Source organism: Neodiprion virginianus, chromosome 3, assembly GCF_021901495.1.
Source record: "Neodiprion virginianus isolate iyNeoVirg1 chromosome 3, iyNeoVirg1.1, whole genome shotgun sequence".
In the NCBI taxonomy this organism is placed as follows: domain Eukaryota; kingdom Metazoa; phylum Arthropoda; class Insecta; order Hymenoptera; family Diprionidae; genus Neodiprion; species Neodiprion virginianus.
Genome location: NC_060879.1, coordinates 22,294,688 through 22,312,084, shown reverse-complemented (window position 1 = coordinate 22,312,084; position 17,397 = coordinate 22,294,688). Strand labels below are relative to the sequence as shown.

The 17,397-nt window shown below is 40.5% G+C and overlaps 1 protein-coding gene across 1 annotated transcript in view; it reads right to left on the bottom strand.

Annotated features, from left to right (window-relative positions):
• Positions 1–17,397, bottom strand: part of LOC124301494 (protein tincar) — a 131,065-nt gene that overhangs the window by 66,347 nt on the left and 47,321 nt on the right. The gene's annotated exons all lie outside the window — the stretch shown is intronic.

Genomic DNA, 17,397 nt, shown 5'->3' with positions numbered 1-17,397 from the left:
TACAAATGTAACTGGTATTGGAATTTTCCAAATACTGATCAATTCTACTAAGAATTCAAATATTAATTACATTCCCGATTTTTAGTTAGATTTGTTCTAATTACACTTGTAATTTGTGATTGTTATTGTTCTAATTACATTTTTCATATTTAATTGTAACCGTTCCGATTTCACTTGTAATTTGCGATTAAAAACGCTGTGATTATTACATTGTAACACTAACATTTGAAATACTCATTATACTTCTGATTTGTTATATAGAAATTTCAAATGCAAATTACAATTGTAATATGTTATTACAATGTTTCTAACAATGAACTGCAAGTCTAATCGGTATATCTTGTCTTTTACTTACAAATGGCAATTGTAATTAGTTACATACTCCAATCAAACATTACAATCGTACACGGACAGACTATTGGTACCAATTTCTTTGCTCCGTTGCGTATTCATCATTACAATAAGATGTACGAATTCAGATATAATCGAGGTACTGTAACAGTTATTGCGATAGCGTGCAACAGTCGTGAATTATGATCATCTTGGCGAAAAAAAGTTTCGAAACGGTTTTATTTACCGTTGGAAAATTAGGAGTGTAAAAAAGTGATAAGGATAAACATAAAGTTTTCCAAAAATAATTCCGAGAGTAAGTATTTTGAATAACATAAATTGTAAGAAATGTGTGAATCTTCGATATTGTCAGTAAGAATGCGTGTAGAAATGAAAGGCACTCACGCTTTCTGCAACTGGGATTGGAGAAAAAATCCGAAAAACTCTACCTCGATTATTCTTAAATTCGTATATTTTATTGTAATATATAGATAAGCAATAAAACAATCATTTGTACCAAAAGTTTTTCCTCCTAACTCGGGATTTCAACGTAATTAATTACAGAAAGTAATCAGTGGTGCTCGACACTTGTGTATAAAAAGTTAAAAATACGATCGCGAACCACTTTCGCTTGCCAAGGAACGGAAGCGCGGAGATAATTTCTCCCCTGACTGTCAACTCTCTTCACCGTGCGACCTGAGAGTGATGGCTGGTAATGACAAAAATTTTTCACAGCTTCTGCAACCGGGTTTTCCAAACCGTGAAATTGAAATCCCACCAAATTACAGGAGCTGTGGGTCAACATAAGTATAGGTGGATGTACAGTATACACAAGTAAATATTACGCATAGCGGCGGCGTTTTAACCGCACTCAAAGCATCTCAAACTTTTTCTCCCTTTGATATAACTTTTACTCCAATTAACCTTCTCTCCCCTCGTTCGCACTTCAAGGGGAAAATAAAGATAATTCAAATGTGTCTAATTTTGAAAATACAGCATTTCGAAAAGAAGTTTAAATCAGTCCATGTTTCAAATACAATTATGATACAATAACTCGTTCTAAATCTACCGCGTCTAATACCGTCGAATGTATTTGTCGTCTTCTATCTTTATTTAAATTGTATTGAATTTCCTTCATCTTAAAATCGTCCATTCGGCTATATTTCTTCAAATCTACCATCTGGAGTATGTAATAATGGCACATTTTACTGCTTCCCTCCTCGTCAACGAAATGGACTTTTTGAAATGTACAAAAACCCGTCGAATTGAGGTTGTGTTAAAATTCATAAATGTCTGTCAAATTCAACATTCGAATTTGGAAATATAAGACTTATGAAACTTGTATCCCACTGATGGAGCAAGTAGCCTCGATTACGTAACTTACGCCCAATGACACGGTGCGTAAAATTGCGTCGTCTGAAAGTGCGCATGCGCCGAAGTAAGCCCAAGGGTGTAAAATCAAGCACTCCGCTTGTGCGCATGCGCAAACGACGTTTAACCGCGTACTGATCAAAATTGAGCCACTTTACATACGTTCCACAGACTTCGAAGATCGATCTTTCTAAGCAGGCGTTGGGGGAAGAAAAGCTTCAAATGTCTACAACCAAAAGAAGCATTTCACACGAATGTCTTATTTATTCTTTGTGACCAGCTTCGCCAATATTCAGTTTGATATTCACATGCTTGGAAGAAAAGCACTTCAGAAAGAATAAATTCTTCGGTTAGAACATCGCGTCGCAGCGACAACATCAGTCTCACATTCTGTATCAAATAGCGTATACCATCTCGAAAACAGTTACGGTTGAGTGCCTGCCAATATATGAGGGTGAAAGTTTGGTTCGGGAACATTTTCACTGACACCTATAGATGTGAACACCGTACCTATAAATGCGCGTGTTGACGAGCTTATGACTTGTTCAACGATATTAATAACAATAAAAATAACGAGAACTGCCAATAGCTTGCGAACTAGAGGGACGAATGATAGGGGAAGTTGGAAATAGAGGTTACGGAAGAAAACTAAGGGAGACTCGGAGTCTAAATGGCTTATTAATACGTGATCTAGTCGTGGATCGTGTCATGTTGTCAAGTTTGCGACGTTCTGTTCACATTTTCCTCTCCTACATCCAGACGTGTTTGGGGTGTCGTTGAGGGGTTGGCAAAGTTCCAATGGAAGTTTCACTGAGTCACGAAAAGTACCGAGCATTCGTCCACGACTAAAAGTGTTCCTGCATTTGCGTTATACATGTTATGTACGTATATATGCATATGCATATAGCCATAATAACAATATCCATACACGTCAAATTCACAGTTTGAGGATTTCGAATGAAAACCGTAAAGTATAATATTACACAACTGTGGAATTGCTACGAGAATCTTATTTCCAGAAATTTAATCTAATTATTTCTAGAAATCCATACTCGGCGTCTTTTTGTGCGCCAAAAAATAATTCGATATGTTTGTCTGCTGTTCCTTCAAAAGGTTTTAAACTTTACGATATTAAATAGATTTAATCTCGTGATTTACAGTTCTTTTTTTTTCACCAGCGACAAAATTGTAAATACGAAAGTTTATCATGGTACAAATATTAAGGTGAATTGCAAGAATCTTTTTCAACAGGAAACAGATATGTTGAAAAATAACTTCCCGTCTTCAATTAAAAACTTGCTATTGTGCCGATTTTGACAACCGGAAAAATTTATCGAAGGTCCAAGGTTTGCAAACTGATATAACCGAGGAGCCGGAATCTACGTAGTGCTAAATGTAGTGAACAAAGATTGTAACGGTGGATAGAAAAAGGGAAGGATCGTCATCGGACGATCGGTTTAAATGTTGTGAGAAAATTGACAGGCGGTTTCACCGTAATATTGAAGCCGAGACCTTTTGGGGACGGCACTTATAATTACATCGGAAATCGGAAATCGGAAACCGGAGGGAAATGAGAGGGGAAAGGGCGCCGATAAGGAAAACGGAAAGAGTGGATGGAAAGGTGGAGATACGAGAGACCAATTACAGAGAGGCATCGTTAACCCGATCCTACTTGTAATAGAGTTCAAATTTCACCAGCTCAGCGCTGCGGAAACTCGGTGATATTTTAGAAAAGCGTTTTTTTGTTTATTCCAAGCTGAGCTTCGCGCCGAATGGAGCTTTAAGGATGAATTTAGGCCTCGTCATCTGATACAAAAGTTAAGAGAATGAAAGACAAAAAAAAAAAAAACCGTTTCAATTACCAGCAATGTTATTTGCGCCAATATGATGGTGCAAGTGCACAGAACAACATACCTGGCATGTAATAAAAATTCTTTTAAGCGAATTCGAACAACGAAAACTGAGATATCAATGGTTCGATGAAAGATTTTACAGTCAGAACATTCAAACTTATTAAACTCTGATATTTTTTATCCGATTCTAATAATTTTGAGTTTATTTTACTGCTGAGTAGTATTCGTAGAAATCTATTTTATCCACTCTTGAGACAACTGAATGCCCAAATGTTTTTCAAACAATCTCTAAAGATTTCTATGGTTAAAAAAAAAAAGAAAAAATAACTCCAACAATCTTAGAATCGGATGAAAAACACCAGAGAAATCATTTTGAACGTTCCAATGATAAAACTTTTTCGTAAATTGTTGATATCTTAGTTCGTGTTATTCCAATTAGCTCAGTTTCAATTCTATCCACAGTAAGGATGTTTTTTTAATTCCTGTTTATTGTCATGGGATGCAGGTAAGATTGATTAATATTTAGTAAACGATTTTTGTTTTTTTTTTTTTTTTATTCTTTTAGATACCAACCGGTGTTTCAGACGGTGGAACCATTCCGCCTTAATCGCTGAGTACACATAATTTCCTTCAACCGAAAGATCCGACGCCCGCGTAAGACGCGTAAAAGCACCGGGAGCCACGCGATAATCGAAAACCAATAGTGTACGCTAGTGCGCATCAAATCACTCGACAAATTCTATTACCGAAACTGGCGTTGATTTGACGATGCAGCCACAGGCGCTGATTCGGCCACCCAATTAACGTAATATTATCCAAATAACGACGTACGGGGTGTTCCGTGCCAATTAGACTGTCGCCCGTAAACACTGACCATTTTGACACTGAGCGAAATTTTTATTTCCGGTTACCGCTCAGTCCTTTTAACTATATTCATTTTTTACCACAATCGAAAAATACAGTTCTGGATAAATAATCAAAATATACCGAAATTGTCCTGAAATTTTTATATCGAAAAAAATTCCCTGACAATTCCCCTGTTTTCCAGCCGAGTGGCGAACCTGTCCGCCATTTTGCTTAGTTCCGTATCAGTTTTATATTCCGCGAAACGTGTCCACCACTCTTTCGTAACGAGAAAATAATAACCGAGAGAATTTCCGCTACTTCGTGAGGTGGTTAATTATTTCACAAAATTAGGAAAACTCAAGATATGAGTCGGAGGATAAAGTGGATCGCAGTTCGGGAGTTCGGGTCAATTCTTTGGGGCTGCTGTTCAACCTGGAATCAGCGATATTGAAAGAATGCGGTAATTGCGAAGCCTGGATTAAGGAATCGATTGCTGAAAGACCGCTGCGAGCCGAGTAGCGTGCGACACCGTAATTACATTTCTAAAACGGCCGGAAATATCCCCGCACGCGAAAGGATCGTTGCCTCGCACGCGTATTGGTGAATTTCACCGTTTCCCGTAGTTCCCACTCACCCAGAGAGAGTGCCTGGCTCCTTGTTCCTCCCGAAGGGCGTATATAAGCAGTTGGTTCAAGCTAGACAAAAATTCACCCTTTGCGCTCGCGTTTTTACTGTGAAAAAAAAATGAATAAATTTCTGCGACCGGATCAAAGAGCGAGTTTATCAATTACACCACCCGATTAGCGGTGGCCTTGATCAAGCCATCCAATTTACCGTAACCACCCAAAGTCCCCAGAATCAAGATGAAACAACGTTCTGAAAATTTGCAAGGAAAGTTGCTAATATACTAAGTTGTATATGCCACTCGTCAGATTTTGTATACGCTTGCAGATTTTAAGACTGCAATATGTTAAAGATTTCATAACATTTCACAATATTTCATGAAATTTTCAATAATGTCAGGAATCACATTTGATTTCAAATTTTTCAAAGATTTCAGACGATCTACCAAATTTCACAAGATTGTAAAGGGTTTGAAAATATTTCATAGGCTTTCGGGAATTTTTGTTTATTTCAAAGATTTCAGCGATTTCAGTGATCACGGATAGTTTCAAACGATTTCAAATTAATATCAGAAATTTCACGGTGTTCAGAGATTACGGATGAGTTTACTCTAGGGGATTTCAAAAAATTATTCCAATAATTTCATAGAATTTCCGGGACTTCGTGTGATGTTATTCCAAAGATTTCAAAAACTTCGCGTGTTTTAATTGATTTCACAAAAAATTTCACGAGTGGCGTAGGTACACCAGATTTCGAGGGTAGCCAGTTACTCGGTTTTCGAAGTATTCGCCAAGTTGTTTGATGAGGGACGGTTTGAGGGTGCCTGGATAAAATTTCACGCGATATCGACGAGTAAATATTTCGGCTTCATTAGGTTGTCGAGCTGAGCGAACGCGGTGAAACAAAATGAAAAGGGATTTTGATTTAATCCCACCAGACACACGCATACACGACTCGAGTATATACTGATATGCATTGAGCGAGGGGAAAAACGTTGTCGAAAACCTTGAGAGTTTCTCCACCTCCACGTCCAGCGTCATCCTCCCCAGGTCTGCTAAATCCGGAGCGATGCGAATCCCCCATTTTAGCTGTAACACCGTCAATACGTTTGGGGACGCAATTAGTTCTGCGGCTCTTCGGAGGTCTGACATTGGATTGAAAGCAAAGCCGAGTTGCGGAGGAACACGAGTTTCCTCCAGGACTGAAAATATGGATTATCGAATGACGAAAGGGGGAAGACTGGAAACCGACGCGCGGTGGATGGGATCGGAATTAAATTTTAGTATTTGCGACGAGGATGTCAACCCTCCAGCCCCTTTGTACGAGAGCTCTGGATACGGAAAATTACGCCATAATGATAACCATCCTCGTTATTTAACATCTGCGAATTGGCTTTCAGTATGTTTTGGGGAATGAGATCAAGTGTTTGAATTTAAAGAGCGATCGACGTTTCAGCAACCACGAATATCGGACGACACTGTCTAGCCTGAGTAAATTCATGCGACAACAAGCTCAAATTTCAATAATTTGATAAAAGGTTTCATAATTAGACCGAGCAAAGTACGTTAGTATCGGACGAAAAGCATCGGCATTTCATTATTTTAAACGTCCTAATTACGAAATTTTTTTCTTCAATTATTTGCATCTGAGCTTGTGTTATTCGATTCATATCTATTACATGTTAGGGATGTTGTTTACCTCGTGTTTACGCGTTGTTGCAGCAAATAAAATTACTCAAGGTTTTTTCACCGATATTTTTTCTGCTTTTTTCGCAACCGGCCGGTTTATCCTCAAAACCGAATCTAATTCTTGAACGCGCATCTTTTTTCATTCCTCAATTACACGAATTTTTCCGAACCTTTGTTGAAAACGATAGCTTGGATTACCAGGCAAAAATTGATACTCGAAACATTGAAACGATACAAATACGTTAACGTGAAAGAGCGCGGATAGAGTAGAAAAAACAGCCAGGAAATCTATCGCTTCGATTCATGAAGCGAAATGGTTCGGTCGAGAGTACCGAAAATAATGCCTGCGGGTGGGTAAAAAATCAGCTGCAGAAATACCACACGGTTCGAATCTGCATCAGGGTAGGAATATAAACGCTATAGGGTAAACGGTAGCGAGCGCTGTTCCTCTCTCTGGCTTCAGCAGCCGTTCGAGAGATCGCAGACTGAAAATGAAATAATTGCACAACTGCAGTATTCCGAGTGGTCGGAAAACAAATTCAGCCGATGATAGAACTCAGCGACAGCGGCATGTTTCGCAGTGGGATGAAAAAATACAGCGGTTACAGAGTGCCCAAGGGTAAATAATATCGCACCGATATTCCCCAGATCTACGGTACTGCCATATTTCGGTCTGTCCAATGTGAGAGCAATTATTAGCCAACGTTCAGTGACCCAAGGTCTTCGCTCTACCGCACTGAAATTTTCAGTTCCAGTTACCGCTCAGTCCTTAACTATTTTCATTTTTTACCATAATCTAAAAATATAGTTCAAGGTAGAAAATGAAAATTAGTTTTCTAGCCGTTACCGGAAAGTCTAGTATCAGTTACTGTTCTTTCTCATTACGATCACTGTTACTATATTTGCTTGTAACTGTTGCGAAAATTAAACGCTTGTGCAACGATAAATTGACGTTAAGCCTTGTTTAACTTAAAAAAGTAGAGTTGACCGAACAAACTGATTTTGCGTTGCAATCACCAAAAAAGGATCGACTATAGCGCAAAATGGTTTAGCCTACCTCGTTTTTCGTAATTCCAACGATATTCAAACAGTTTTTTTAACGATACCTGTTTTACCGCATTTTTCTAGTTACTACGAATGTTACGAGAATTTCACACAAATCAGCGACGCAATTGACAGAAGAAACAAACGATACATTGATCGAAGACACGTAAAATTACCGTACAAAGAAAACTCGTTTCTTTTTCGATTCCACAAAAATAGTGAGCCACCGTAAATCCGTTAATGAATATTACCGTACCTATCGGACATGGAATAGTTTTTACACGTTCATCCGAAATTCTGTCTATGGACCCATCAAAGCCGGCTCGACGGTCGCCGCCAACCCTTTAGCCCCATTGATCGAACGGTACAACTTGGTAAGAGTGACACTCGAACAGGTTGATATAACGGGTTCATCGAATGGGGACGACGAGACGTGATCTGCATTCGAATGCAACGCCAGAATATCCGGATCTATGCCGTGTTCGTGTGTCCAAACACCGAACGTAAGCTTACCGTAAGTATGTGTTTTGCATTTTATCTTGGGTATCGGATAAAGGTGGGTAAATTGTGCGGCAGGGGCGATTGACGGTAATCCGAGGTGGCGCACGACTTTAGTTCGGTATACGAGGCATCACCTTCCACTTGATACAATTACCACTGCCACTGTTATCATCGAAACCCCGACGCGACGCGACACTCTTGATATCGCGGTCTAGCTTTACAGCAATGCTCGATTCGATATCTCCGCTGGCTGCATTTCGCCAGCCAATCACCACCGGATAACGACGATATCGTTAGTCAGTAGGTATCTTCGTTGGTCGCATCGCTTGGCCTAGAATACGTTGAAGCATGCCTCGCGTGTGTGAGAATTATTGTGATTCGGCGTGAAAGTCGATATCTTGAAAAAATTTCATAGAATTAGATATAGTGATGCTAGGAGTAAATATTGTGAAGTTCGTTGGCCATACTTCGATACTTTTTATTATTTTCATTCCGAGATAGTCGTACATTGACTATTCGTTGAATCGTTGTGTTCCTAAGCTACGAACATCTCTTTGAAAATACAAAAATAGATAATACTGGAATTATATTAAACAAAAGCTCAGATGTCACTGATGAAATCCATTAATCTACGACAGCTTATTTTATTCAGAAGACTGTTTTCAACAAATTCACTGAAACAATTGCGTTTCCATTATGTCGGCATTGTTAAATGCACATTTCTACACCGCTGCGTCGATATTATTTATTAAAAAATAAAAGAAAATCTGTATCAATTAATTCGTAGGGTAAAATCGAACGAATGCACTAGATGTTTAACGATTTTTTACGTATTTTAAAATAAAGCTAAGCTTGCGTTTGTAATCCCAGTACTATTTCCATATTATTCACGATATTTTCGTGACTTGTGACTGTAATAATTTGACAAATTCGACGGTCATTGCAGAGCTACATCTGACAATAAAAGTAACGAAAAGTATTGATTTTCTTACCAACGAACCCCCTTATTGTTATTCAGACAAAAATTTCAAATAGTGTTAAAAGATTCATTGCCTCGCTTTAATGCTCAAAGTTAAGGTTCTCCTTTCAGAAGTCGTTATAAAACGTCTGTCTTCCGCCTTGAGGGCGAATGCCGGGGGGTGGATAAGGAAACGACGTATACACACCCAGGATAAAAAATGTCAGTTGCAAACGTGCTCTTTTCATTTCAGCGAGCCTCGGCCCTAATCGACTCATTTTCTTCCACCTCCCGTTATTTTCCCCTCGAAACAGCCCAACTTCAGGTGGCAGTGAAAGCTAAAGAAATGAATTCAGGTGGTTGAAAATCACAGCGTGGATTTCTGGATCACAAAGAACGGCACGTGGGAGACGCGGTACAGTAATTACAGGTGGAAGTCGCGATCTGCATAAAAATGAATACTTTGCATCCGTATTCACCGCCACCCCCGCAACGCAATGCCGGAATCTCGGATGCTGACGTTGCATGAGCGGGGATTTCGTGCGTATTTGAATATCAAGAGCAGACAAATTATCAATGGTGTATAACAGGATACGAGGCTCGACGTGGGGCCGAATTTTTCGTAAAACGTGTCGGTATTGAACTCCAACGAATCGTTGGGAACCAAGAAAAGTGAAAAATGTGTGTTTTTTCATCGCGACTGACAGGCGAAAATTCGCATTTTTCTGTTTTAGCTAGTTTTTTTCAACTACCAAGTACACCGTGTTCCTGCGATGAAAATAAAAGGTTATTTACTCAACGTCCGACAGATCACTGCAATTGCAAATAAACTGATGCCACTAGAGAAGGATCTACATTATACTCTGGCTCAAGGCCAATTCTTCAGCCATATCAAGCTGGAACCGCCACATTCGAAAATCGAAAAATTTCCTATGGAATAATTAAGGGCTAATTAGAGGCTAATTAAATGCTCTATTTTCGAATTAAATGCTCCGCGTTTTTTAAAAGAAACCTGTGGCGGTGCCAGCTTGACATAAACCTGGAACCGCCACATCGAAAAAAAACGGAAAACAAGTGAAATTTCGGAAAAGTGTTAGGGTCATAATTAAAGGCTAATTAAAGGCTCTTGGAATTGCTCATCTTTAAATTAATTGCTCGGTGTTTTTTAAAAAAAACCTGTGGCGGTGCCAGCTCGATATAAACCAGACTTGGAAAAAAACGGGAACGAGGTCAAATTTCGAAAAAGTGTGAGGGTCATAATTAAAGGCTAATTAAAGGCTCCCGGAAAACCACCCGCTCGAATTAAGTGCTCCACCCCCGGGGGTGGAAACCACCAAAAAACTCGAAAAATCGGTGTAACTCTCGGACGCAACAACTTACAGAGTTCGTTCGAGTGTTAAAATTACTCCAGAATTAAAGGCTCCCGGAAAACCACCCGCTCGAATTAAGTGCTCCACCCCCAAGGGGTGGAAACCACCCAAAAACTAGAAAAATCCGTGTAACTCTCGGACGCAACAACTTACAGAGTTCGTACAAGTGTTAAAATTACTCCAGAATTAAAGGCTCCCGGAAAATCACCCGCTCGAATTAAGTGCTCCACCCCCAAGGGGTGGAAACCACCCAAAAACTAGAAAAATCCGTGTAACTCTCGGACGCAACAACTTACAGAGTTCGTACAAGTGTTAAAATTACTCCAGAATTAAAGGCTCCCGGAAAATCACCCGCTCGAATTAAGTGCTCCACCCCCAAGGGGTGGAAACCACCCAAAAACTAGAAAAATCCGTGTAACTCTCGGACGCAACAACTTACAGAGTTCGTACAAGTGTTAAAATTACTCCAGAATTAAAGGCTCCCGGAAAATCACCCGCTCGAATTAAGTGCTCCACCCCCAAGGGGTGGAAACCACCCAAAAACTAGAAAAATCCGTGTAACTCTCGGACGCAACAACTTACAGAGTTCGTACAGGTGTTAAAATTACTCCAGAATTAAAGGCTCCCGGAAAATCACCCGCTCGAATTAAGTGCTCCACCCCCAAGGGGTGGAAACCACCCAAAAACTAGAAAAATCCGTGTAACTCTCGGACGCAACAACTTACAGAGTTCGTACAAGTGTTAAAATTACTCCAGAATTAAAGGCTCCCGGAAAATCACCCGCTCGAATTAAGTGCTCCACCCCCAAGGGGTGGAAACCACCCAAAAACTAGAAAAATCCGTGTAACTCTCGGACGCAACAACTTACAGAGTTCGTACAAGTGTTAAAATTACTCCAGAATTAAAGGCTCCCGGAAAACCACCCGCTCGAATTAAGTGCTCCACCCCCAAGGGGTGGAAACCACCCAAAAACTAGAAAAATCCGTGTAACTCTCGGACGCAACAACTTACAGAGTTCGTTCGAGTGTTAAAATTACTCCAGAATTAAAGGCTCCCGGAAAACCACCCGCTCGAATTAAGTGCTCCACCCCCAAGGGGTGGAAACCACCCAAAAACTAGAAAAATCCGTGTAACTCTCGGACGCAACAACTTACAGAGTTCGTACAAGTGTTAAAATTACTCCAGAATTAAAGGCTCCCGGAAAACCACCCGCTCGAATTAAGTGCTCCACCCCCAAGGGGTGGAAACCACCCAAAAACTAGAAAAATCCGTGTAACTCTCGGACGCAACAACTTACAGAGTTCGTTCGAGTGTTAAAATTACTCCAGAATTAAAGGCTCCCGGAAAACCACCCGCTCGAATTAAGTGCTCCACCCCCAAGGGGTGGAAACCACCCAAAAACTAGAAAAATCCGTGTAACTCTCGGACGCAACAACTTACAGAGTTCGTACAAGTGTTAAAATTACTCCAGAATTAAAGGCTCCCGGAAAACCACCCGCTCGAATTAAGTGCTCCACCCCCGAGGGGTGGAAACCACCAAAAAACTCGAAAAATCGGTGTAACTCTCGGACGCAACAACTTACAGAGTTCGTTCGAGTGTTAAAATTACTCCAGAATTAAAGGCTCCCGGAAAACCACCCGCTCGAATTAAGTGCTCCACCCCCGGGGGTGGAAACCACCAAAAAACTCGAAAAATCGGTGTAACTCTCGGACGCAACAACTTACAGAGTTCGTTCGAGTGTTAAAATTACTCCAGAATTAAAGGCTCCCGGAAAACCACCCGCTCGAATTAAGTGCTCCACCCCCAAGGGGTGGAAACCACCCAAAAACTAGAAAAATCCGTGTAACTCTCGGACGCAACAACTTACAGAGTTCGTACAAGTGTTAAAATTACTCCAGAATTAAAGGCTCCCGGAAAACCACCCGCTCGAATTAAGTGCTCCACCCCCGGGGGTGGAAACCACCAAAAAACTCGAAAAATCGGTGTAACTCTCGGACGCAACAACTTACAGAGTTCGTTCGAGTGTTAAAATTACTCCAGAATTAAAGGCTCCCGGAAAACCACCCGCTCGAATTAAGTGCTCCACCCCCAAGGGGTGGAAACCACCCAAAAACTAGAAAAATCCGTGTAACTCTCGGACGCAACAACTTACAGAGTTCGTACAAGTGTTAAAATTACTCCAGAATTAAAGGCTTCCGGAAAACCACCCGCTCGAATTAAGTGCTCCACCCCCGGGGGTGGAAACCACCAAAAAACTCGAAAAATCGGTGTAACTCTCGGACGCAACAACTTACAGAGTTCGTACAAGTGTTAAAATTACTCCAGAATTAAAGGCTCCCGGAAAATCACCCGCTCGAATTAAGTGCTCCACCCCTAAGGGGTGGAAACCACCCAAAAACTAGAAAAATCCGTGTCACGCTTGGACGGAACAAGTTACAGGGTTTCTAGAGGCGTCAAAATCACTCTTCAGTCAACGACTCTCGATACACTGCCATTACAAATCAAATGCTTCACAGTCCACCCACAAGAGTGTGACTGAGACACGAACTTTACGAATCAACGTAGCAGGTGGATGAAACAGGAACCAGGATTTTCAATGCGAAAAAATGCTCGTGTCGCGTGAATTCGTTACAATTTTTGTGTCTTCTACTTTGATTTCAGCATCGTCACCAACGAACGTCATTCCAGCGCAAATGAGGCGTTGTTTTTGCAGTTATTGATTTCACTTGTGTGGATTGCAGGTGAGTGATGGAGATTATTTTCTATGTACCTTTCTCCACACTATAAACATTACTCGTCACCGCCACCGACGTCACCATCACAGGAACTTAGCCCTTTCTTCTCTTTTCGGACGCTATCTAGAAAGATAGACACAATGGTCTAAATTGTGCTACAGGCTTGAGAAAGTGAGTGCGTTATACATAAAGAAAACTCCTACTTCAAATTTCAAATCTTCAGAAGCTGCCAATTTTGTTTATGGCCTGGGAGTCAACGATAGCCGGGTCATTTTGGCAACATCAATTTATTTAATGAATCATCCGTGTAACGTATAATAGTAATATGAACATTCTCCAACGCACCACCGGGACGTGAACGGGAGAGCTTTATTGACGATTAAAAATCAACAAAAAAAATTTATAGACGCATAAGCGAAAGCGTTCTTACACATTGATTGGAATATAAGAATTTCACAAAATATCGTTTTCCGCCTGAATTTCACGACTGAACTCGTCTTTCACCCATATAAGCAGGCGTAAAAAATCTAAGAAAATTTGTATTATCAAGAATGAAATTAATTGCGATGCGTTTTTTTATAATAACAAACACGAAAAGAATAGTGTTTCACCTATAAGATACAACGACGGTCGTCCAGGACTGTGAAACTGCGTTGGGCATGCGGCACATGAGCGACGAGGTTAGAACGCTGTATCTCTACCTGCCTTAAAGACGATCGTTGGTGTTCTGAATGATTGGAAGACCATCGTGAAGCTGTTTTTTCCATGTTATACGTTTACTCAGTGAATAAATTCAAACTCTGGCGGATAATTGTAATAGATCTTTTACCGTAAGAATCGAGACTCAAATATACTGGTAAAATTCGCAAAATTCCACCACTTATGCGGGTGGACGACAAGCGTGTCATGGAATCCAGGCGGAAGATGATATTTTTCTAAGTTTCTTATTTTCCATTCTCTACAAAAATATGTCTATGAATTTTCTGTACGGCGCATCGTTAGCTAGTGATGAAAATCAGAATGAGCCACAAACAATTTTCTCCCATGTAATCCTTATGAAAAATGGAAAAGTGCGATGCGCAACCTCTTAATGTTAAGATTGAGAGCTAAAATTTTGAAAGACGTATTTTCGTGATGAAATGGAAGTTCTCAAATTTTTTGGAAGTATAAAAAATTGCTTTTTTTATACTATCTAGTTTCATTCAAAATAGTTGTAAAATTGATTATTCGATATTATTATGAATTTGACTTCTAGTTAAGACCTCAAGAAACAAGAAGACATTTTTCCAGTATTTTAGGTATTATAAAGTTTTACGTGGTTTAATGTGCTGCGAATGCAAACGGCTCATGTTTACCTTTAGTGAGGTACGAAAAAACGGAGTATGGTTTCAGGATGAGGGCTTACATAGCTTCACAGCACATGATGTGAATGCAAATATGTCGATATATTGTCGATTGATGTTCCCAACACAGAAGAAACGTTAAAAATGGCAGTTTTGATTATTTCAAAAACTCTTGCAATTGAAATATTTCCCGAGATGTGCGATGCCATGATGGCTAACATCACGGTCGCCTACACACAATCCACATTCTACTGAAATCATACATGCTGTGAGTACCAATAGCTATTGTTGAGTAAAAATGATTTTTGCCTACCGATGAGATTTAATATTAACAATGTGTACTTATAACCAATTACCGATGAATAAAATTGATGAGTTTTTGATACATAATGGAATTTAACACAGGTCAATTAAATAAATTTACTCGAAGCGCTTGCGCATTGACAAGCTTTTTTTGCTAATTGTCGAAATACCCTCTGTTCACCTGCATTTTTGTGATCATGATTAATTCATATTTTATTACTGATATTTTTATTATTAATTATTACTGATTTACGATTCTGATTCATGGGTGGATTCAATTCAATGGATCAGGGGCGATAACGTCGGAAATAAACCAAGTCAACGTAGAGTGAAATATGTTTCGGATGACGGTGAATGGCTTATACGGGCAGAACACATTATCGTAGCAAAGTTGTGAGCGAAGAACAATTTTCAACAATGTTGACACCTGATCCAATAGCACTCCACATTTATACACCAGCACGAAGTTACGGGCAAAACCAGAAATTACTCTATTTAAAATTGTCTCGGGAATCATGGATTGAAACGGGGTATCATGATTCCTGATAGCGACGAAGTAGTGAACTTTACTGCAAAACGGTCCCGTGAAACTTGAATTCTTTTGTACTACTAACAGTACAAAATGATCGGTTTGATCGTTGACAGAACATGAGATCAACTGAACACTTGAGAATTTCGTGTACCCTGAAATTCACTCAAATTTCTCTGCTGATTTTTGTAGGGCTTGTGTTGTTGAAAATTCTTCTGTTTTCAGAGACGATTCAATAATGCATTGTTTTGAAGTGACCGAAATCTGGAAATTAGAACGGATTACGTCAACTTGTATGGATTTTCTGAAACACAAACTTTTGGACTGTGCAGCGGAGAGCCTATGATTGAGAGATTAATGTAACGCCTCCAAAGATCATCTAACTTAATCCGTCCGAGAGTTACACCGATTTTTCGAGTTTTTTGGTGGTTTCCACCCCCGGGGGTGGAGCACTTAATTCGAGCGGGTGGTTTTCCGGGAGCCTTTAATTCTGGAGTAATTTTAACACTCGAACGAACTCTGTAAGTTGTTGCGTCCGAGAGTTACACCGATTTTTCGAGTTTTTTGGTGGTTTCCACCCCTCGGGGGTGGAGCACTTAATTCGAGCGGGTGGTTTTCCGGGAGCCTTTAATTCTGGAGTAATTTTAACACTTGTACGAACTCTGTAAGTTGTTGCGTCCGAGAGTTACACGGATTTTTCTAGTTTTTGGGTGGTTTCCACCCCTTGGGGGTGGAGCACTTAATTCGAGCGGGTGGTTTTCCGGGAGCCTTTAATTCTGGAGTAATTTTAACACTCGAACGAACTCTGTAAGTTGTTGCGTCCGAGAGTTACACGGATTTTTCTAGTTTTTGGGTGGTTTCCACCCCTTGGGGGTGGAGCACTTAATTCGAGCGGGTGATTTTCCGGGAGCCTTTAATTCTGGAGTAATTTTAACACTCGAACGAACTCTGTAAGTTGTTGCGTCCGAGAGTTACACGGATTTTTCTAGTTTTTGGGTGGTTTCCACCCCTTGGGGGTGGAGCACTTAATTCGAGCGGGTGATTTTCCGGGAGCCTTTAATTCTGGAGTAATTTCAACACTTGTACGAACTCTGTAAGTTGTTGCGTCCGAGAGTTACACGGATTTTTCTAGTTTTTGGGTGGTTTCCACCCCTTGGGGGTGGAGCACTTAATTCGAGCGGGTGATTTTCCGGGAGCCTTTAATTCTGGAGTAATTTTAACACTCGAACGAACTCTGTAAGTTGTTGCGTCCGAGAGTTACACCGATTTTTCGAGTTTTTTGGTGGTTTCCACCCCCGGGGGTGGAGCACTTAATTCGAGCGGGTGGTTTTCCGGGAGCCTTTAATTCTGGAGTAATTTTAACACTCGAACGAACTCTGTAAGTTGTTGCGTCCGAGAGTTACACCGATTTTTCGAGTTTTTTGGTGGTTTCCACCCCTCGGGGGTGGAGCACTTAATTCGAGCGGGTGGTTTTCCGGGAGCCTTTAATTCTGGAGTAATTTTAACACTCGAACGAACTCTGTAAGTTGTTGCGTCCGAGAGTTACACCGATTTTTCGAGTTTTTTGGTGGTTTCCACCCCTCGGGGGTGGAGCACTTAATTCGAGCGGGTGGTTTTCCGGGAGCCTTTAATTCTGGAGTAATTTTAACACTCGAACGAACTCTGTAAGTTGTTGCGTCCGAGAGTTACACGGATTTTTCTAGTTTTTGGGTGGTTTCCACCCCTTGGGGGTGGAGCACTTAATTCGAGCGGGTGGTTTTCCGGGAGCCTTTAATTCTGGAGTAATTTTAACACTTGTACGAACTCTGTAAGTTGTTGCGTCCGAGAGTTACACGGATTTTTCTAGTTTTTGGGTGGTTTCCACCCCTTGGGGGTGGAGCACTTAATTCGAGCGGGTGGTT